The sequence below is a fragment of the Chionomys nivalis genome, chromosome 8 (genome assembly GCF_950005125.1).
Source record: "Chionomys nivalis chromosome 8, mChiNiv1.1, whole genome shotgun sequence".
NCBI classification, from domain to species: domain Eukaryota; kingdom Metazoa; phylum Chordata; class Mammalia; order Rodentia; family Cricetidae; genus Chionomys; species Chionomys nivalis.
The window spans coordinates 87,855,475-87,877,468 of NC_080093.1; the positions used below are offsets into that span (position 1 = coordinate 87,855,475).

The 21,994-nt window shown below is 47.3% G+C and overlaps 1 protein-coding gene across 2 annotated transcripts in view; it reads left to right on the forward strand.

Moving 5' to 3' along the window:
• Nucleotides 1–17,477: 17,477 nt before the first annotated feature.
• The window catches only part of Trim66 (tripartite motif containing 66), a 44,112-nt gene continuing 39,595 nt past the window's right edge, over nt 17,478–21,994 (forward strand). Inside the window, exons 1-2 of one of the 2 annotated variants that reach the window (XM_057779412.1) lie at nt 17,478–18,055; nt 18,279–18,312. The gene's annotated coding sequence lies outside the window, so the exon portion shown is untranslated. The remainder of the gene's footprint in view (nt 18,056–18,278; nt 18,313–21,994) is intronic. The other variant, XM_057779410.1, reaches the window with a different exon arrangement.

The window sequence follows — 21,994 nt, forward strand, 5'->3', positions numbered from 1 at the left end:
ATAACTATTATTCATGCAGTCATTCATTTGACAAGAATTGGTTGGGTGTGTATTCTGTGCTGACCCTCTCCATAGATGCCAGGTGCTTACGGAAAGCTAGAATAGTGAGCAAAGATGACAAAGTCTTGCTCTAGGGCTATGACTGCAGGATTGTATCCAGGACAAAAACAAAAAAAGTGTGCTCTGCAGCCTGGCAGAGTGTGTATTCTCACTGTTTCTCACTCAGTTTACCACTGACGTAAACACTGTGTTGTGATGATAATTTGAACTTATTTACCCAAGCAAACAATTGTAGCACAAGTCTAATTGGTCTTAATAATAAAAACCCAGAGTCATGCGTACCAGGTGGTGGTGGCCCATGCCTTTAATCCCAGTACTCGGGAGGCAGAGGCAAGCAGATCTCTGTGAGTTTGAAGCCAGCCTGGTAAACAAGAGCGAGTTCCAGGACAGGTTCCAAAGCTACAGAGAAACCCTGTCTTAAAAAACTGAACCAAAACAAAACAAAAACTCAGAGTCAGATATTAGGGGATGAAAGCTGAAAGATAGAGAGGCAGAACAGCCAACCACTGACTCTTACCTCCACGGAATCCTCAGACTGAATGGGGTATCCTGTCTCTCCAAGTTCTCAGACTGAATGCAATGAACCCCTGTCTCCTCCCACCTTATGTTCCTCTCTCCACCCAGCTATATCCCTTCTTGTCTGCACCTCCTTAGTGCTGGGATTAAAGGTGTGAGCCACCTTTCCCAGTGTTATTAGTTCAGGTTCCAATGACAGGCGATGACTGAAGTAGCTGCTGACCTTTGTTTTTCTGTGTGTGTGCTGTATGAATGTGTGTCTGTGTGTATTTCCTCAATGGCTTCTCCACCTCATTTTTGGGTTAGCCAGTGAGCTCCCAGATCTGCTCATCTTTGCCTCCCAGCACTAGGGTTCTAGGCCCAGACCTCTCTGCCCAGCATTTATGTGGGTCTGGAGATTTAAGTTTAGGCCTTCATGGTTGCACAGCAATGACTCCACCCACTGAGCCATCCCCTCTGTCAGAAGCACTGATAAACACCTACATTCTGGTGTTTTGAAAAATGACAGTCACCAATGTGTGCACGCCTTTAATCCCAGCACTCGCGAGACAGAGACAAGGTGGATCTCTGAGATAAAGACCAGCCTAGTCTGCAGAGTGAGTTCCAGGACAGCCTGGGCTACATGGAGGAACCCTGTCTCAAAAAATCAAAAGGAAAAAAGAAAAATGAAGATTTGGTAACACAGGACACAAATTCTTTTAGGTGAGAACTTTACTTCGGAAGACTTGGAATGTGGTGTGCTTGGCTTAAGTATAATCTTCAAAAGTGTGCCTCCTTCCCTCTCTCAGGTCAGGAGCACATGGACCAAGTTGCAGGGCAAAGCAGCAGAGGAAAGGGACTCAGCCTATGTTTCCCACCCACAGATCAGAAGCTTGCTGCTTAGATGTGCCTTTGAGCCTTTCGCCCTCTCTGCTCTTCTCACCTTGTACAGTGCTCACTGGTGATGGTGCCCATCTTCCCGAATGTCCAGGGTTAGCGTGTGATGTCTGGCGCAGCAGTTTCCCTAAGTCACCTGTAGACCTGTGGACCCCTTTAGGCGTTCACAAGTTCAGGTGTTTTTCATAACAATGCCAACACGAGAGCCGGCGGTGGTGGTGGCGCACGCCTTTAATCCCAGCACTTGGGAGGCAGAGGCAGGCGGATCTCTGTGAGTTCAAGACCAGCCTGGTCTACAAGAGCTAGTTCCAGGACAGGCTCCAAAACCACAGAGAAACCCTGTCTCAAAAAACCAAGAAAAAAAAACAATGCCAACACCATCTTTTTCCTGGGTTAGCAAGTGCATGGCTGTCATCCTTGGTTATTTCATCTGTAGTCAGAAATCAGAGAGGTGAGTCTAATTCTCGGGTCACACTCTCTTTTATTCAGCTCAGGACCCCAGCCTGTGGCATGGTTGGACCCATGTTTAGGAAGTCTTCTCTGCTCAGCCAACCTTTTCTGAAAACACCCTCAACACAGAGATGTGTTTCCATGGTGATTTTATATCTCATCAAGTGGATGATGAAACTTAACCACAACGGTTCCACACCTTGTCCTCTTGGTCCTCAATACATCGTTTCAAATTTCATTTGCATCTCCTAATGCAACATTTCCTCCATATCTAAATATTCCCATAGTTTTTAACAGTCCCAACATCATTCAGAAAACCAAAGAACAAAGTCTCTGATAAAACTCAGGGCAAATCCTTAAACACGAGCCTCGATAAAATAATTATAATTATAAGATACATTCTATAATCCCAATGTACATGAGTCAGACTAGACTCTTCCATCCCAAAAGGGAGAAATGGAACATACCAAGAAAAGGTCAGACCGAAGCTGAAGTCCAGCAGTACAAATTAATCATTCTGCAGCTCCATGTTCAGTATGTCAAGCTTCTACTGGAATCATCTTGATTCCAGAGGACTTGGGTAGTTTTGTCCCTCAGGCTCCCTACCTGTAGCAAACACATAGACCTCTCCATGCCTACGACTTTCCTTGGCAAACTTCCAGTGTTCTGGAATCACCAACATTCTGGATTTCCATTGCAAATTCGGCTTCACCTTTATAGCTTCATGCAGTGATCTCTCAGGGCCTCCTTGCAGGACCTTTGATCCTGCCACACATTGCTTGCTCTCTGTCCTTCAGTAACCCTGGCACAATGCTGAAACCTTCGTGACTACACAACCAGTACCACATGGACAGAGTTGCCAGGTTCTGCTGCCAAATTAAGTTACCTTGAACCACAATTGCATGGTGCCTCTGTGTGCTGATCCTGGGAAAAGTCTTCCCTGGACAGCTGTGTTGAACAGGAAACCCCTTCTGCATCCTTCTCAATTCAGGTTCTCTTCAAAAGAATTTGCATTTTCACAAGAGGGAACCTTTCGTGTGTGGACTCTTGTCTTCAGGGCACATTGCTGTCAGAGCACAGTTTCTCTTTAATGGTACTAAACTCATCAACAATTGTGGTTGCTTCCTACACCGACTACTTTAGAACTTTTACAATGCCTCTCCCACCACCATGTTCTTTATGTCCTGCACACTTCCTTTGTCTCTGTCTGCCTGTCTGTCTCTCTCTCTAAATGTGGTTTAAAAAAAAAAAAACAGCAGCTGGGGATGGTGGCATACATATTACTTTGTTTGTTTGTTTTTCAAGACAGGATTTCTCTGTAGCTTTAAATCCTGTCCTGGAACTCCCTCTGTAGACCAGGTTGGCCTCGAACTCACCTGCCTCTGCCTCCCAAGTGCTGGGATTAAAGGAGTGCGTCACCTGCCTGGCTGGCATGTGCCTATGTGTGGCACAACCCAACCACCTGAAGGCAGAGGCAGGCAGTCTCTGAGTTGGAGGGTTTTTGATCTACATAGTGAGTGCTAGGCCAGCAAGGGTTACGCAGTGAGACACTGTCTAAAAAAAAGAAAGTCTGTCTCCCTCCCCTGTTGTCTGAGGTTTCTGTCCTGCCTGGTTCTTGCAGTCATTAAGTCCCAAAGAAATCACACAGAGGTCTACATTAATTATAAACTGATTGGGGGCTGGAGAGATGGCTCAGAGGTTAAGAGCGTTGCCTGCTCTTCCAAAGGTTCTGAGTTCAATTCCCAGCAACCACATGGTGGCTCACAACCATCTGTAATGGGGTCTGGTGCCCTCTTCTGGCCTGCAGGCATACACACAGACAGAATATTGTATACATAATAAATAAATAAATGTATTTAAAAAAAATTATAAACTGATTGGCCTAGTAGCTCAGGCTTCTTATTAACTCTTATAACTTATAGTAGCCCATTATTCTTGTCTATGTTAGCCACGTGGCTCAGCGACGCAGTCACATCTTGCTTGCTCTGTGACTGGGTCATGACTGCAGACTGTAAAATCCTCTTCCCAGAATTCTCCTGTTCTCATTACCCCGCCTCTACTTCCTGCCTGGCTACAAACGCTTACAGGTAAAACCATTGTCCCACAGCACCCCCCTCCGTAAAACGTTTGAGAACCGTTGGTCTGATGTAATCAGTTCACCCACGAACTTAAACTTACTAGGAGACCCATTCACGTCTACTGGAGCTGCTCGGGTTGCTTTCTGGAAACTACTGCCCTGATAGTGCCTGTAGAATTGGAAGTGACGTCCGTCCTGTTGGGAACACAGAGGTCCTTGTGCTCACAGATAGCACGAGGGAACCAGGAATGTGAGACACTTGGGGTTGACTTTTCAGGGGAAAGAAGTAGAATCCCTTTTCCACCCAGAAGGCTGGGAATGGAAGTGTCTAGTATTCTAGGTGACCGGGACCACACAGATCCGCCTCCCCTAGGCCCTGAAGACATCATGTATAGCCTTTCTTCAGAACCCATCTTCATAGAAGTGACACATACTCGAGAAGTTTCGGTGTGATCATGCCTGCTTGTGCACAGGGGATTGGGTTACACCAGGAAACTTCTCCCAAATTGTACCGCACTTAAGTATGCCTAAAATAGACTGCCTGGGGTCAGACTAACCAGTACCAGCTACAGAGTGGTGCTGAGCCGGATTTCCTTGCCTCATGTGGATCGCTACTCTGTCAGCCCTGGTGTCTGCAGTGACCCCAACAGCATCCATCTCTTTGCATGTGGTACCTTCCTGGACCCAGGAGGCCTGGCCTCCCCAGCCTCATCACCCTTCTTCCTTGGTGGACGTGGTTCTTGGAAATCCAGACTTGCATAATTGGAGAGCCCCAGCCAAACTGAATGAAATAGTTATTAAAATGCAAATCTAAAAGTAGATACAAGCTCATTTTGGTCATAACTCTTCTGTGATTATAGAACCAAACAGTGTTCAAACATAATAAAACCTACAAAACCCAAACAGCTAGATTAGCAATATTGATTTCATATCCAGATAAAGTCTTTGTTAAGCTAAATTTATCATTGCAATTTAAACATGCTACTCACTCGTGTGGCTAAGTTTGGTAAACACACAATAACATGATGTCCTACAGTGTCATCTAAACTCCATGTGGCAAGAATGCACACTTGGCATGTCTGTACCACTCCTCGTTAATCTCAGATAAGTAAAACTAGTGTGAACTAGATCTTAAGTTCAATACTGCCCCTAAAATCTTAGGTTGGATCTTTGCTATACCTTTAAAAATACCACTGTTAGAGTGAAATAGTAATTAAACAAATGGCTCAGTGGTGGAGGTCACTGACTGCTCCTCCAGAGGGCCTGGCTTCATTTCCCAGCACCCACATGGCAGCTCACAACCCTTTGTAACTTCAGTCCCAGGGGATTTGACATCATCATCTGGTTTCTTTGGGTACCGGGCATACACCTGGTGCACAGACATACATGCAGACAAAACAAACACCTATACACATAGAATGAAAATTCAAAAACATTAAAAGAAAAAATAGAACTGGAGAGATGGTTCTTACAGAAGACCTGGGGTTTGATTCCCAGCACCCACATCAGGCAGCTTTCAGCTCTTTTAATTAACTCCAACTTCGGGGAACCTGTTGTCCTCTTCTGGCCTTTGCAGGCAACTGCACGTATGTGTACCTACAAATACACACAGACACATATGTCCAATTTAAAAATAAAATATTGAAAAGATTATTCAAATTCACGAAAAAGCCTTCATAAGGACTTCAGCCTGAGAGCATTCCAGCAGTTCAGAGTACGGTGTCCAGAATCAGGCCGACCTGTGTTTGGATTTGAGCTCTGCCACTGTCTTGTGCATTATTCTGCTTCTGAGTGCCTCATTTTCTGCAGCTGGCACCTTCTGATTTAGTTCGTAAACGTGTCATAGTCTCGATTTCCAAGGGTAATTGTGAGGATTGATATAAGCATGTGAATTTGACACCTAATGCATTTTTCAACCCCTTTTCCAAATGTAAAGTTAGATCACCCTTGCCCACCACTAGAGAGAGGCACAGACAGTTCCGGGGCACTTTTGAAGCCCATCAAAACACCACTGGGGTTTATTTTCACAGTGGAGATGCAGGATGCTGTGGGCTCAAGTGCAGGCCTGAGGCTAAGGGTCATGGATCTCTGCGGCTTTCTCTTCTATCTATCCAGGAACTTCTCCTGTCCCAAAGAATAAATCCCTCTGCTTTGTGCTTCCCTTGCAGGGAGTGGAACTTGCCCGCTGTACACGCTGCTTCACTCCTGAGGATGTCAGTGGAAAACCTGAAGCAGCGGACACAGGTGCAGACACGGGCACTGGCCTGGAGTCACTCGGCTCTACAGATGTATTCCTGGAGGCTGCGGCACCGACTTGCTCTCTGTGTCGACGGGACCTTCGCAATGAGGGCTCTCGGCTTCTTCCATGCCAACATTTGCTCTGTAGGGACTGTTCCCGGGGCTTCACGCGGGAGCTAGGCCGCGTTACCAGGGCTTATGAGACAGTCCCAGACGGTACGTACAAGAACCGCGTCTTGCCTCAGTCTCTGGGTCAGGCGTCCTCCTGTTTCATGAGAATCAAGCTTCAGATGAAGAGAGAGTCAGTGTAAATGCCCAAGGGATACTCATTGCTGAGAGCATCTCGAGGGAATTCAAGAGACAAAGCAAACCCTCTGGGATTTGTAAGGTGGGGACTTTTAGCCTTCGGGGTTTCCTTAAGTTGTTGGCAGGCGATTTTGTTTCAGGGTTTGCCTGCTTCCATCCAACGATGGAGAGAATGGGCCCTAGTGTATGTAGGCTCCGTGGCAGGGAGAGAAAGGCTGGCCTCCTGATGCTGGTCAGGGACAGAGTTTGAATGGAACCACGCTGAACTATCCACTGCTGAAACCGCTACCCGGCAGGGGGGAGCCAGTGCCTTCCTCCTGAATGTCAGGTTTCCTAGGAAACAATCGCACCGCACCGAGAACTGTGAAGTCCTCGGGGACCAGAAGCATGTTCCTGGCAGGGAACGTGTGAGACACAGCCAGTGCGGCGTGAAAATGTACAGGGAGTACGGAGAGAAAGGAGTGGTACCTTGGGCACCGTCCTTCGTTTTAACTCTTTAGTTTTCCGCAGTATATTATTTGTAGCACAAATCTAGGCTTTCTTTGAGGTATCTTGACGAAAGGTGAAATTTAAATGTGGAGTTTGAGTCTTTGAACTCATGGCAAGAAGCCTAATCTTTTTTAGCCTGCTGTGAGTCTGGAGTACAGAGAAGATAGGGTTTATTTTTAATTTTCCTTTTTTGAGTCAGAGTCTCATGCTGCTTGGATTATACTTGGGTTTATACCTATGCCTCAACAAGTCAGGTTTGGCCACTCATCGTCCATAAGTCAAATGAATATGAAAAAGAGAAACAAGAGATTCATTCAACATTGCCACATTGGGAAGAGGTATAAAGAGATCCAGTCACTTCTGATTCCATCTTCTGGGTTCACATGCAATGCGAGGGATACACAGAACTAAGAAGTCTGCCAGACATGCAGCTTGCAGTACTGCAGTCCATACTGGAACTTAATATGGAGGCCTGGAGCTTAGTCTCAAATTCGTGTCAGCCTCCAATCTCCCATATACTGGGGTTATAAGTCTGAGCTACCACACCTGACTGTGTCCTTTCATTTTTTAAAAACTAACATATGAGTTTTGAAATTAAACTTTGTTCATTAAATGTTAAAAGCATTATATTGGGAATTGTAGTACATGCTGTTAATCCCAACACTGGGAGGTAGAGGCAGGGTTTCTCTGTAGCTTTGAAGCCTATCCTAGAACTAGCTCTGGTACCCAGATTGGCCTCTGGTAGACCAGATTGGCCTCGAACTCACAGAGATCTGCCTGCCTCTGCCTCCCGAGTGCTGGGATTAAAGGCATATGTCACCACCACCCGGCTTGAATTATATAGTTTTATTTCTTGGGTCTCTGATTTAATTTAAGGATTTCAGTGTGAACTGTCTATTTATTTATTTATTTATTTATTTATTTATTTATTTATTTATTATGTATGCAGTATTCTCAGTATTCTGTCTGCATGTATGTCTGCAGGCCAGAAGAGGGCACCAGATCTCATTACAAATGGTTGTGAGCCACCATGCAGTTGCTGGGAATTGAACTCAGGACCTTTGGAAGAGCAGGCAATGCTCTTAACCACTGAGCCATCTCTCCAGCCCTCTCAATGACTTTTTAAAACTGAAATTAGAATATTAGCCAGGAACAACAGACTCCATTTCCTCCTCCTCCTCCTCTTTTCATTACAGTGGTAGGCTTTATTTATTTATTTTTTATATATATTTTTTCTGTTTTTTTCAAGACAAAGTTTCTCTGTATAGCCCTGGCTGTCCTGGAATTCACTCTTCGACCAGGCTGGCTTCAAACTCAAAGCTGTGCCTGCCTCTGCCTCCTGAGTGCTGGAATTAAAGGCATGCACCATCACCGTCTAGCTTATAACTTTTTTAAATTCTGGATTTAATTTCTTTTCCTTTTTTTAAAAAAAATTTCTTTTTTATTTATCCACAGGAATACCAGTAAAAGTATTTATTTTTATTTTATGTGCATTGGTGTTTTGTCTGCATGCATATCTGTGTGAGGCCATTGGACCACCTACCACTGGAGTTACAGACAGTTGTGAGCTGCCATATGGGTGCTGGCAATTGAACCTATGCCCTCTGGAAGAGCAATCAGTGCTCTTAACCTCTGAGCCATTTCTCCAGCCCTAATTTTTATATTTTTAAGTTTTAAAATTTAATTATATCTGTTGTACGATTAATAAAAACCTGATGGATTCAACCTGAAGGCCAAAAATGCAAAACAGCCAGCCACTGGCTCTTACCTCTACCTCAGTCCAAAATGGTGATCCTGCCTCCAGGAATATCAGAATGAGACTGTGTGTGAGAACTGTCCCCTCATGTTTTATATTCCTCTCTAGGGCTAGATTGAAGGTATGCACCCCTACCTCCCAGTTTCTATGGGAAACTACAGTGGCTACTGGGATTAAATGTGTGAGTCACCACTGCCTGGGCTGCCCAACTGATCAGTGCAGCTGTTTTACTCTCTGATCTTCAGGCAAGCTTTATTTATTAGAATACAAATGAGATATCACCACATACATCATTTTCTCTATTTCTCCCCTCCAGCCCCTCCTGTGTACTCTGCTTGCTTCCTCTCAAATTCATGGTCTCTTTTTTTAAATTTCTGTTCTATCTATCTATCTATCTATCTATCTATCTATCTATCTATCTATCTATCTACCCTTCTATTCTAAATACATAAATACAACCTGATTGGTCCATATAATGCTACTTGCATATTTTCAGAGCTGACCATCTGGTATTAGGAGCTCTTCCCTGGGGGAAGACTATTTCTCCTGTTCTTAGCATTCCTTGGTTGCCCGTAGTTCTTGTCTAGGGTTGGGGCTTTGTGATCTTTCCCCTTTCATTCCTGCATGTCTGTTGGTGCTGTCTTTGTTCAGGTCTTGTTTAGGCATGACTGTTTGTGAGACTTCATGGTGTAGTTTCTCTGAAATCCTTGGTCTCTTGCGATCTTCCACCCTCTTTTCTGCTGTGATCTCTAGCCCTAGGTGCAGGAGTGGGCTGTAGGTGGATCACCTGGCATACACAGTACTTGTTCTCTGCATTGGATGGGTGGCTTTCTCTCTGATGGTTCCCATCTGTTGCTGAGAGGCATTTTTTGGATGAGGGGTTCTCTGTGCTTGAAGGTTTTTTTTCCTTATAGGAAAAAACCCCATAGGAATGTTACAAAGATTAAATGAGAATATATACATAGAACTTCTGTATTATGCCTAGTATATAGAAAAAGACTAAGAAATGCTGAAAAAGCTGTTATCTAGGAGTCTAAAACTGAATGGAGGGAAAAGACCTATAGATAAAAGGACACTTGATTTGGAAACATAAAGGCAATTTATTATAGATGTGGTATAAATTAAAAATTGTGTGTATGTGTGTGTGTGCCTGAGTATATTAACGTATTCCTCATGTGTGCAGGAGCCTGCAGAGGTCAGAAGAGAGGATCAGCTGTCCTGGAACTGGAATTATAAGTAGTTGTGAGCCATCCAATGAGGATTCTGGGAACTGAACCTGGGTCTTCTGTAAGAGCCATCAGTGTTTTTAATCCTGGAGTCATCTCTCCAGCCTGCATCTTACAGTCTCGTGTTTCTGTTTGTGGGATGAAGTAGATTTTCTCGTTAGTATTCTGGGTTACTAACTATGTGTTGGCTGTGTTTGTTGGTTTGTTTGCTCATCTCCACAGTTACACACGGACTGCTGTGTACCAGACCCTATGGCTTTTACAGGACAGAGATGAAATGAAAGGCCTGAGACTTCAAAAAGCTGTTATTGTCATTGAAAAGGGATCAGTAAACAGATTGCTTAATGTTCTAGCCAGGGAGCAGGAAATTGGGAGGCTCTCTGTGTGCTTTGGACTGTTGGCCCCTCTCTGACAATTCCTGTAAGAAATACTGTTTTTGAACCTGAATCCCTGGGCATAGTTTGAGAAATCGTGCTTCAGGGTCTAGTTCTTTGGAAGGAGCGGATAGTGCTGCCGTTTTATCCACAGACATTCTAGGTGGCTAGTCTCCTTCTGCTGGCTTTGTTTTTAAGATGTTGGGACAGCTGGAGGGATGGGAGGGAGATGAGCAGAGGCTGTGAAATAAACAGGTTCCCGTGTCACTGCCTCCAGCCAGAGAGTGTCATGTTGTACAGGGACAAATCCACTTTCATGAGCCTTTCTCCCAGTTGCTGAGCAGAGCAAGAAGTGGCTTTGTCTAATGAAAGGTCTTTGCCTGGACGCGGGGGTCTGTCCAACTGGTGTATTATTCTGATCAGTGGCCGTGAGATCCTTCCTCAGGCCCTGTAGCAGGAAGGTGTATTCTCATCCAGTGGATTGTGCTTTCTGATTCTGCCCCTTCACTGCCAGCAAAACGTGCTCTAGGCCCAGACTTAAATGAGCACTCATGAACTGAGTGAGCTGCTTGAACCCCCCAGACCTCCCATGGACTCCCTAGACCTCCCATGGCCCCCCAGACCTCCAGACCTCCCATGGACCCCCCAGACCTCCCACGACCCCCCAGACCTCCCATGGTCCCCCAGACCTCCCATGGACCCCCCAGACCTCCCATGGCCCTGGCCTGTAAAGGGGCTTTGTCTTCATTCTTGATGCTGCTCCCTTCTGCAGGTACAAAGTATCAGACACCCTGATTGTGCATACTGTACTGGGCTCTTGTGCCAATGTTATCTGTTCTAAGTTTAACAGTTTGTAAGGTAAAGAAACTGCAGACTAACGATTATGTATTTTCCTCTGTTGAGACAGATTGAGGGACAGCTCAGGCTGTCCTTGAACTATATAGCTAAGGATGACCTTGAACCTCTAATGTGCCTGTTTTTACCTTCTTGAGTGTTGGAGATCCCTGCTAGACAAGGTATTTAAAGGCTGTTAATGGAGACCAGGACAAAGGCAGGAGTGTGATGCGTGTAATAGCTTGGCCGTCCAGTGAGGTGACTGATGCTGTAGACTCTTAGAAAGACTGGATTCTGGGAAGGTATCTACTCAGACAGTGAGAACACAGTCTAGGGGTCAAAGAGAGATCTTTATCTAGGCATGCTTCAGCTTTGTGGTTGTGCAAAATACCCACAGACCACTCTGCCTCTTCCTTTCAGCACGTGCTCAGTGAGGTACACGAGACATGGGAAAGACTGTTAGTGTGAGGTGATGTGCCCAACCAGAGGCTGACAGAGTATCCCAAGCATGTCTGAGGTGGGCTGAGCAAAGCCCACCATGACGGTCAGTAGACTAAGAGAACAGGACGTATTTTCCGCTTATGATATGTTCCATTTACAGTGAGTTATTGGTCTGTAACGGGAAGAGCATCCATGATTTCTTTTAAGTCTCTCATTGGAGGGGTTGGAGAGATGGCTCAGTGGTTAAGAGCATTGCTTGCTCTTCCAAAGGTCCTGAGTTCAATTCCCAGCAACCACATGGTGGCTCACAACCATCTGTAATAAGGTCTGGTGCCCTCTTCTGGCCTGCAGGCATACACACAGATAGAATATTGTATACATAACAAATATTTAAAAAAAAAAAGTCTCTCATTGGAAATAGTCCAGGGTCAAACTGCACCTGGAAAGTTGTCTACTGAGTACTAAAACGATACTTTGAGTAAAATTAACGGGCTCTGCAGAAATATTGCCACAACTGACATTTACCAAGTGTGACTCTGTCTTCAAGATTCTGAAGGTTCTGTTTGGTTTAGTTTTCTCTCTAGGTCAGGGAGGGTAATTAACTGGATGTTTCCTCTCCCGTGTGAGTAAAAAGGACGTTACTTTTTCTCTTAAAAGAAACTAAGTAACTAAGTAACTTGTGACTGAGAGACTCTGTTTTTTACACTCAAGTTTTAGAATCCGCCTGTCTAGAATCTCCCTTTCGTGGTTTTCAGAACAGAAGACAACATCAAGGCGTAGGAAGAACCTGGTCTGGAATCCACATCTCTGAGGCTCGTCTGGACTCTAGCCTGATAGACTGAGCAGTCCCAGCTCCTCTCTGGCTTTCCAGGTTGAGCTTGATAAACTCTTAGAACACCGAATAACCACTGCAGATGGACCCACAGTTCCTGGGTACCAGGCTTTCTGGTTAAGGGGAGCAGCATATTCCTTGTATGCTGCTAATGCCGAAAGGGGGAGTAATCAATGTCCCTTGGTGGGCAGGCCTTGGGGGCTTTGGGAAGACTGAGAGAAAGGGAACTGATGCAAGATGCTACAACCTCAGAGTCAGAGAGGGAAATGACTGATATTAATGAGCAGCTCAGCTGGAGGGGCTCTAATGGCCTTGGTGAGAATCACAGACTGTGGAACTGGCTTCAGGAGTCTGGGAGGGAGATGACCCCTGTTTGCTTATTCAAGGCACTGAATAGCATGTCCAAACTGGTGGGGTCTAAGGCAGACAGTACCCCAGGTCTCCCAGGTGGAGGGTGGGCTGCTGACCTGAAAGGAGCCGGTGTGTGGCAGGTGCAGAAGCTGGAGCTCTGAAGCCCTGTCAACAGGGCGGCTTCTTAGTTCGAGAACAGTTTCCTCACCTTAATTGGCTCTCTAGGGCCCTGGGAGTAGCATTGGCACCTCTGAATATCCCCGTTACTGGGAGAGCAATTCCCCAGGTGGTTGGGAAGAGGTAGGCTGTGTTTGGTGGGGATGTGCTTGCTGCACCTGGAAAACTATGGCTAGAGAGATTTGCAGGGGAGGAAGTTGAAGGTAGCAGTGATTGACAGGCAGTTTTGGGGTGACTGCTCGTCACTGGATCTTTCATTGAGTGGGGAACTAGTCGTGCCAAGTGTCATGGAGGCCAGATAGCAGGAGAAGCCCTTGGAGCTCATCTCTACCTGTTTACTGCATGAACACAGCGTTGAGAGTGCAGGAAGGACCTAGAAGCCTGCAGAGGGTCACATGGTCCTATTTGCAGAGCCACTCCCTTGCCTGATAACGCTGGGCTTGTTTGGGCTTGCAGGCTGCAGAAGCTACAGATCTATAGTTGGTGCTGCCTTGGACTCCCTACGGAGCTCTGTCAGGCCCAGTCATAAGTGACTTTGCAGGTAGTGTTTCCGTATATCCTCCTTTGTATCACCTCCTGAGCATCTGTGTGAAAAGAGACCGGCACTACTGGGTCAGTGAGCCCAGGCTACATCGCATCTACGGTGGGTATTTCCCTGACACAGAAAGCTGGCATCACACCCAGGTGCTTCCTCAGGGAATGAGTCTGTGCAGGCCAAGGGCCAGACACTCCACACATTCGCTTCCAGCCTCAGCCGGCCCCTGGTTGTCAGACTCAGATTCCGGATCTTGCTTCAGATCAGCTGCTGGCCCTGCCTCCTAGTTCCTGGGTATCGTAGCTTACCTTATTTTTTTCTGTAATGATACTTATTCTGCTGTTAAGGGTTATGTTTCCGAATCCTCTACTCCAAACCTAATCACTCCTTCTAACTCTAGGCCTACATTATGGGCTACCTAAAGACTTGGCAGTGGTGGCACACACTTTTAATCCCAGCACTTGGAGGCAGAGGCAGGTGAATCTCTGTTAGTTCGAGGCCAGGCTGGTCTACAAAGCAAGTTCCAGGATAGTCAGAGCTATGCAAAGAACCCTGTCACCAAAAAACAAAAACAAAAAACAAAAAAAAAAAGGAAGTTGGGCCTAGTGGCACAGGCCTATACTCTCAGCTACTCTTGGTAGCGAGGGAATTCAAGGCAAGTGAAACCCCAATGCAAAATGAAAAGTAAAAAGAGAGCCAGGTATATAACCCAGGAAAAGGATTGTCTGGCATGAGGACCCTCGGTTCAATACCTAGTACCACAAAAAGAAATAAAAAGAGAAAGAAAAGGGGTGGGGTGGGAGGGTGTGTGGAAGGAATGGGAGGAGGTGAGAGAGTGGGAACTTGGATTGGTATTTTTTTTTTTAAGATTTATTTATTTTATGTATGAGTGCTCTATCGACTTTAGGCCAGAAGTGGGCATCAGATCCCTCTATAGATGGTTGTGAGCCATCATGTGGTTGCTGGGAATTGAACTCAGGACCTCTAGAAGAGGAGGCAATGCTCTTAATTGCTGAGCCATCTCTCCAGCCCCGATTGGTATTTTTTTTAAATCTAATAAGTTAAAGAGAGAGAGAGAGAGAGAGAGAGAGAGAGAGAGAAGAGAACTCGGGATTGGCTGGCATTCAGAGCAGAACTAGCTTGTCCCTCAGGGCTCTTCCTAGTTCCCCTAAATTAACCTTGTTGTCTCACGTCCTTCATACCCTACACGGCCTGGAGGCCCCCCACATTTTTACACTTATGATGCTCTTGTGTGTGACGCCCCCTCCCCTCGTCAGTGACAGCTCACTCACGTCTGAAGGCCCAGCACCTGTGTGAACCATTTGCACACCGAGAGCTCACAGGTGGAGGTGTGCTTAGCTCAAGCAGGGCTCCGTAGTCAGAATTTTATCCCAGTATGGAGATGGAACCGTGTAAGGAGCTGCTGTTTTGAGCTAAGGACAAGCTTTTTAAATCTAAAAAGTGCCAGATAGTAGTTTTGGTTTGCCAGTCATAAAGTTCCGGTCACAATTACTCAACTCTGCCACTGGAGGTCAAAATCAGCCATGATCAGTGTGGAAACCAATGACCCTGACTGTGTTCTAAGAAAGCCTGCCTTCCTTCCTTCCTTCCTTCCTTCCTTCCTTCCTTCCTTCCTTCCTTCCTTCCTTCCTTCCTTCTCCCCCACCCCTCTTTTTGAGACAGGGTTTCATGTAGCTCTGGCTGTCCTTAAACCTAGTAAGTAACTGAGGATGGCTGAACTTCTGATTTTCCGCCTCCACCTTCAGAGTGCTGGGGAACTGAACCCAGGGCCACTTGCATGCTAGGTAAGCACTGATCTACACGTCCCAGTCCAAGAAGCTGCTTTTTGACTGTATTCTTTATTGACAAAAACAGGCAGGCTGTAGTTCTGATCTCTGTTTTAAGCACTGGAAAAGTTGGTGGGTTTGAAACCTTTGGTGCCATCAAGTAGAAAAGACTATTTGGGAGTCACCCAGGATAGAAAAATATGGATGAGACGGGTGGTGGTGCACGCCATTAATCTCAGCACTTGGGAGGCAGAGGCAGGCAGATCTCTGTGGGTTCAAGGCCAGCCTGCTCTGCAGAGCGAGTTCCAGGACAACCAAGGCTGGTATGTGGATGAAACTCCAGGTAGGAAATAACATGAGAATGAGGCCCATGGAGGAGCAGGCAGGTAAGCAAGACAGAAGGGAGTTAACTTTGTCTAGAATGTAGAATGCTTAAAGGGGATTCCGAAAAAAAATTTTCTCAGGGGTCTTGACAAATATTCCTGCAGAGTGGGAGCCATTGTGCTCAGTGAGTATGATCAGATCTATATCTATCTATCTATCTATCTATCTATCTATCTATCTATCTATCTATCTATCTATCTGTCTATCTATATTTTGGTTTTTCAAGACAAGGTTTCTCTGTAGCTTTGGTGCCTGTCCCGGAACTAGCTCTTGAAGACCAGGCTGGCCTCGAACTCCCAGAGATCCACCTGCGTCTGCCTCCCGAGTGCTGGGATTAAAGGCTTGCACCACCACCGCCCGGCTGATCAGATCTATATTTTAAAGAGTCATTCTGAACTGGGTGTGGTGTGGATACAGTCCTTTAATTGCAACACTCATGAGGCAAAGGTAAGTGGGTCTCTGTGAGTCTGGGGCCAGCCTGGTCTATATTGCAAGCTCTAGGGCAACTAGGGCCACAGAGAGACCTTGTCTCAAAACAAACAGACAAACAAACAAACAGGCATTCTGGTAGGATGTGTTTGTTCTCACACCCTTTAATCTTGGCACTTGGGAAGTAGAAGCAGGAAGATCAGGAGTTCAAGGTCAACCTCAGGTACAATTGTGAACTTCAGTTTAGCCTGGGCCACGTGAGACCTTGTCTCAAAATACACACACACACACACACACACACACGCACACACGCACACGCACGCCAGTGAGAGCTGATTTGATAGCATGCAGGATGATTGCAGGAAGATTACCCGGAGGCCACTGTGGTTGTCTGAGCCATTGGTTCCAGACTGGATGTCTAGGAACAATTTGGAACCTTGCCGAAACTCCAGGCCCTGTGTCTGAACCTAGGAGATTTGGGTTTGACAGACTGAGGATTCTTAGAAAGCTCTTCAGATTTGGAACTCGCTAGTGCAGGAAGGGCAGGGTGCTGTCTGATTTAAGAGGTGTGGATGTCAGGAAACAGGATTTACAAAAGCGTTTGAAAGTGGCCCTCTCCCTCTTCCCATACCAGTATCTGTTCAGAACAGCCCAAAGACGACTCCTCCCCCACACCCATGTCGTGTTTTGGTGGTACACTAACACATTCTCTTCAGAACGACTCTTTTGACCCATTTTGACATGTCTGCCCCCTTTCAGGATCTTGTTAAAGTTCAACTGGATAAACTTGCTTTGTGTCTTCACTTGCTCAGCCAGGCTCCTAGAGCCTTTCTGGGTGGCCTTTCCTCAAGGTCAGGATCTTTTGTTTAGCAGTCAAGGCACCTGCTCCAGCTAGGCTCTCCTCACTGCCCACCTCTGATTGCTGTGCGGCTGTAATCATCCTGTAACTCGCAGTATTATCCTATCCTGAAGTCTTTCTCCCAATTCACCCGCTTTCCTCCCCTCTTCTGTTTGTGTGTGACTGTGTTTCCCTGGGGAATAGAGAGCTGCCGAGGGGCCCCTGCCCAGGACCTTTGTGCATCATAAAACAAGTGTCTGTTCCAGCTGAAGTCCTAATCCTCCGCTTGTGACGGACAGTTGGTCACTATGGCAACCGACTGTGACGTCACAGGATAAGGACTTCAGGTGAAGTAGCAGGAGCAGGTGAGTATCTAGGAGATAGATTTTAGTGTCTGTTGGGGAGTCCCCACCCCTTGCACTTTCCTGCGGTGCAGGGGGCTCGGAGGGATCTCTCCGGCTCCTGCTGTTTTTGAAAATGATGCGGTGAGAGTGTGTGCTTGGCATCTGCGTGCTGCAGCAGTGTGGGGCTGACAGAGTGTGTCAACTTGAGCTCTGGCTGTGCAGGCACCGCTGCTGCGGGAGCCTGTTATTCCATTCCGGATTGCTATTTTGATACCCAGATTGCATCATTCTTCCTACGTATAAACAGGGGGTCCCCAGGGCCCTGCAGCTACTCACTTCTCCACCAGCACTGTTATTGTGATGAGCTCTATTTAAATGAGCTGCCGGATCGGGGCAGGTTCCAGCCACACATGAGCACTGTCATTTTGGGGAACATGGAGGGCTGAAGGATTTCTGTGGATCGAGTCTTAAAAGCCTGAGAGTGATGGCCTCCCGAGCTGTGAGCTGTGCAGAGGGCGACAGAGCTAGTTCCTGAAAGTTGAAAATCTCGTTTTCTTCCTTCTGAGCTTCTATTCAGAGGCACCCAGAGGATTAGGAAGGAGATGCAGCTAGGAAGAGAGTCGCCTCTTTGAGGTCTCCCTCTTGCTGTTCAGTTTGGGAAAATTGCTGCAGAGACTTGGAGATAAACAGGAACAGGAGGAGTCAACCTTGCTCTTTCTTGCAGGAGCATCTCAGGTGAGCCAGAGAAACGCAGCCCTGGCTGAGGACGCATCACAACAGGGAGAGGCTCCAGGCTGCTCCCCAAACCCCACCCAGAACCCAGCTCTCCCAGGCTTAGGCCCTGTGGCCCAGCTGGCTTGCTGCATGCGGGGTGGGTGTTCCTGGGCTCCTGGGGAGCACCGTCCTCCAGGACTGGTGGTGGTCTCACCTGTCGCTCTTCCTCTGACTTCTCTCCTAGGTGTTGCTCTAATTACAAGGCAACAGGGTGACAGGTAAGCCTGCTGGCAGCCAGGGGCAAAATCGGCAGCCAATCTAGGTGTGTCTTGGATCAAAATCTGCCTTTCTAACTGGTACTGACATCTGAAGAGTGGGTGCAACCTGTTTCTTGAAGGCAGTGCTGCTCTGAGTTCAGGGCAGTGCAAGGCTTCAAGGGCTTCACTGGGGCCTTACTCAGTGCTCAGCATCCCGAGGTTGCTAAGGGTAGGAGGGTGCTATCGGCTAGTGAGCCTGGCCAGCTGGCCTGAGCACCGGTGCTGGGTTTCCTTGCTTAGTGTTTGGCAGAGGCAGAGCAAGGCAGCGTGTCTCGCTTGTGGCAACAGAGGCTGATCAAGGCGGCTCAGTGGTTTGAGGTTTTACAAGGACCATGTAGTTTTGAAGCATGTCTCTGTCTCTCACGAGGCCTTCCTCTCACCCTCCGTGGGATTGGGAATTGGGAACAGAGAAGGTCTATCCAGCTTTGGACCCTGGCAGAGGCGCTTGAGGCTGCCTCTGTGGATCCCACTGCTAGGACACAGAGATGTGGGCAGTTCCGTGGAGCCCTGGATGAAAGCTGAACAGCGAGACCTACCAACTGATGACAATTGCTTAGCACTAGGCCCAAGCTGGGCTCAGGGTTAGCCATGGTGGCTGGTGGACTGAGATGACCCACGCCTGATTTCTGGGACCTCCTTGGGATGTCTCTCCTGCTCTCATCATCAGAGGTCAAGGCTGCCTTGGCTGTGCTGTGCCTGCTGAGAGGTAGTTCCCCAGGCCAGGCCTCTTTCCCTTTCCTGGCTCAGAATGCACTCCAGCCTCGGTAGCAGGCCCCAGACCGCATCTTGGTCTTCCAGCTGAGTTGTGAGTCAGAGGAGGTAAAATGTAGCCTCCAAGCAGGACTGACTTCTCTGTGTTGGGATTTGTCTGTCAGAGGGGAACTCCACCACTGCTGCATCCAGAGATTTCTGGACTTTCTGCCTGGCTCAGCTTCAGGACTCAGGGGCCAGAGCTCTCAGAGGAAGGAGCACTGTCCAGGGTGCTTGCTGTCAAAACTGTGCTTTGGGGTCCCTTGAACCACGTCCCTGTCCCATGTCAGGATGGTTAAAAGTCCCCTTACAGTTCAGGTTTGTAGCAAAGAATGCACTGTCTCCGTATTTCTTTTCTTTAGGCACAAAAGCTTCTTTCCATTTGCTTTCCTCAAGCACTGTATTTCTTAAGAGAGCTCCAGGTTCCAGAGCTGGGTATGGGCTATTAGTACAGCTGGATAATGACTGTGGTCTGATCATTATAAAATATTTTTATATGGTGAAACTGTCTAGTTAATTGCAATAAAAATATATCATATATTTATTATTGAGTTAGGAAAGAATATAGCCTAATGAAAGGGACATGACATGTTTTACGTGTGTGCGTTGCACGTGAACACTGTGGCACATGTGTGGCTGTCAGAGAGAGGCCTTGCGTGTCAGCCCTCGCTTCCCAGCTTGTTTGATCCGGGTCTTATTCCTGTCTGTGTCTGTACTGCACAGTCCGGGTTGGCCTGTTGCCTTCTGGGGATGCTACCGGCCCCACCTTCCGTCAGCCTGCAGTTGTTCTGAGATCACACATGCATGCCAGCATAGTCAGCTTTCCATGAGTTCAGGGTGTTGAACCAGACCTCACACCTGCACAGCGAGTGCTTTACTCAGCCACCTCCCTGGCCCAAGGACACGGTTCTCGAGGCAAACAGTCTTGGGTTTCAGTTTGCTATAATAGAATGTAGATAAGACCTATTAAGAATGCTATAACACATGCAGGGTGCCGGTACAGGGAGTAGTGGTAAGTAGATGCCAATTTGTATCACACCTCCTAGGGACAAGAAATTTATTTAGTTTTTGAGGCAGGCTATCCTGGAACTCTCTGTGTAGCTTACTGTAGTCTTAAACTTGAGATTCCCCTGCCTCAAGTCTGTGTTGGAATTACAGACTTGCTTTATGGCCCGCCCGTCTCTTAACAGTTGGAAGGAATGTGGCTCTCAGAACTGTTCTCCCAGGCCACCAGGCTCCACAGGGAGACCTCCGGTGCCGTCCTCGTCCTGGAAACAGAAGACCCGCCTCCTTGGTGGTCTTTGTGTAATGGTCTTCTCAGTCTCAAGAACGATGTTGCTGGTTGTGAAATGCAGTAAAATAGGTGGGCTTGCTGACGCACCCCTGTAATCCTACACTTGGGAGGCAGGAGAATCGCTGTCACATTCAAGATGAGCCTGGTCTACATAGGTTAGGAGGCCAAGACTTCATCCACATCCTTCATGCAGTCCAGCTGGTGGAGTGTTTCCCTAGCATGCGTGAGGCACTGGATCTAACCGTCAACACTGTCTAAGGCAGGCAGGGTGTTGGCACACCCGCCACTCCACCTCCCTAGGAGTTCAGGGTCATTCTTGGCTCCTTTTTGAGTTTGAGGCCAGCTTGGGCTACTTGAGACCTTGTCTCAGAACAAGTCCCTCCCTCCAACATAAGCATTACCTGTAAATAGCGTTTTACTTACGATGCAACTGAAGTGTGTAGTAGTGAGTCTTACAGCGGGGCAGTTGTTCTCTGATTCTGCCCCTCAGCAGCCCCTCCCCAGGGCCGATCCTGCTCCAGCCTCCCCTCAGCCTCTGCCTGTCATTCTCTGGTGTTTGTTTTGTTTGTTTGATGCAGTTTCTCACCGTGTAGATGAGGCTGGAATCGCACTGGCAATCCTCTTGGTCTCTCATCTGCTGGGGTCACAGGTGTGTGCCGCCATGCCTGGCCCACCTGACTTCTGACAAGGAGGATAGATAGACAGTTGCCATTTGACTGACTGCCCCCTCTTGTCCTGTCTCTGTTAGCTGTATTGTGTAATCAGCACTCTCTTGCTAGGCCTAGACCCCTCATTTTAACAATGTAGTGACCTTCAAGGATAGAGGGTGCTCACTCAGGGTGATAATCAGATAATAGCAGCAGAGCTTTGTTTATAGACGGCGCGATTGTCATCTCAGGAACACTTTCTTCCACTGCCCAGAAACTTCCAGGTGACTTCTTCCAAGGGGCCATGAGTGCAAGGGTATGCATGGAGCGCGCCGCAAATGAAGTAGATGTCCCATCTACTGAAAGCATCCTCTGATGCTAAGTGTGGATAATTTCTTATGCAGACCTATGAACAGGTAGTAAGATGCCGTGTGTCGGTTCTTAAACTGAAGGTACTGGTTGACCGATCCCAGGGGAAATGAGCCCTGTTTCTCAAAAGTGAAACGTCTGGACAGGTTTGAAAGGATGCGTAGGAGCTTATCTGAAAAGGACAGAGGCAAGGAAAAGTATTTCAAGGAGGAACAGCGCTTTGTCAGACAGAGCCATGCAAAAGTATGGCTGATCCAGAGGCAGCAGGAATACTCGGCATGCCAAAGACCTGCGGCATCTGGCAGATGAAGCTAGAGATGAGGCTGGGGGTGGGAGGTAAGGCCAAGCTGCAAATGAATGCCGAGCAAGGGTGTTGCCTTAAAGGCCAAGATCGGCGGATGATGCGCCAAGAGGCCTTCTTTGAACCATCCACTTCGTCCTGGTTTTAAGGTTTGATCACTTGGTACCAGGAGCTGGGAGTCCTGTGGAGGTAACCTTCAACACTCAGATCGCTGTTCTGAAGGTGGAGACAGTCACCTGACAGCCAAGAGTGTAGACCAGCAGGAAAAATACTCAGGGGATT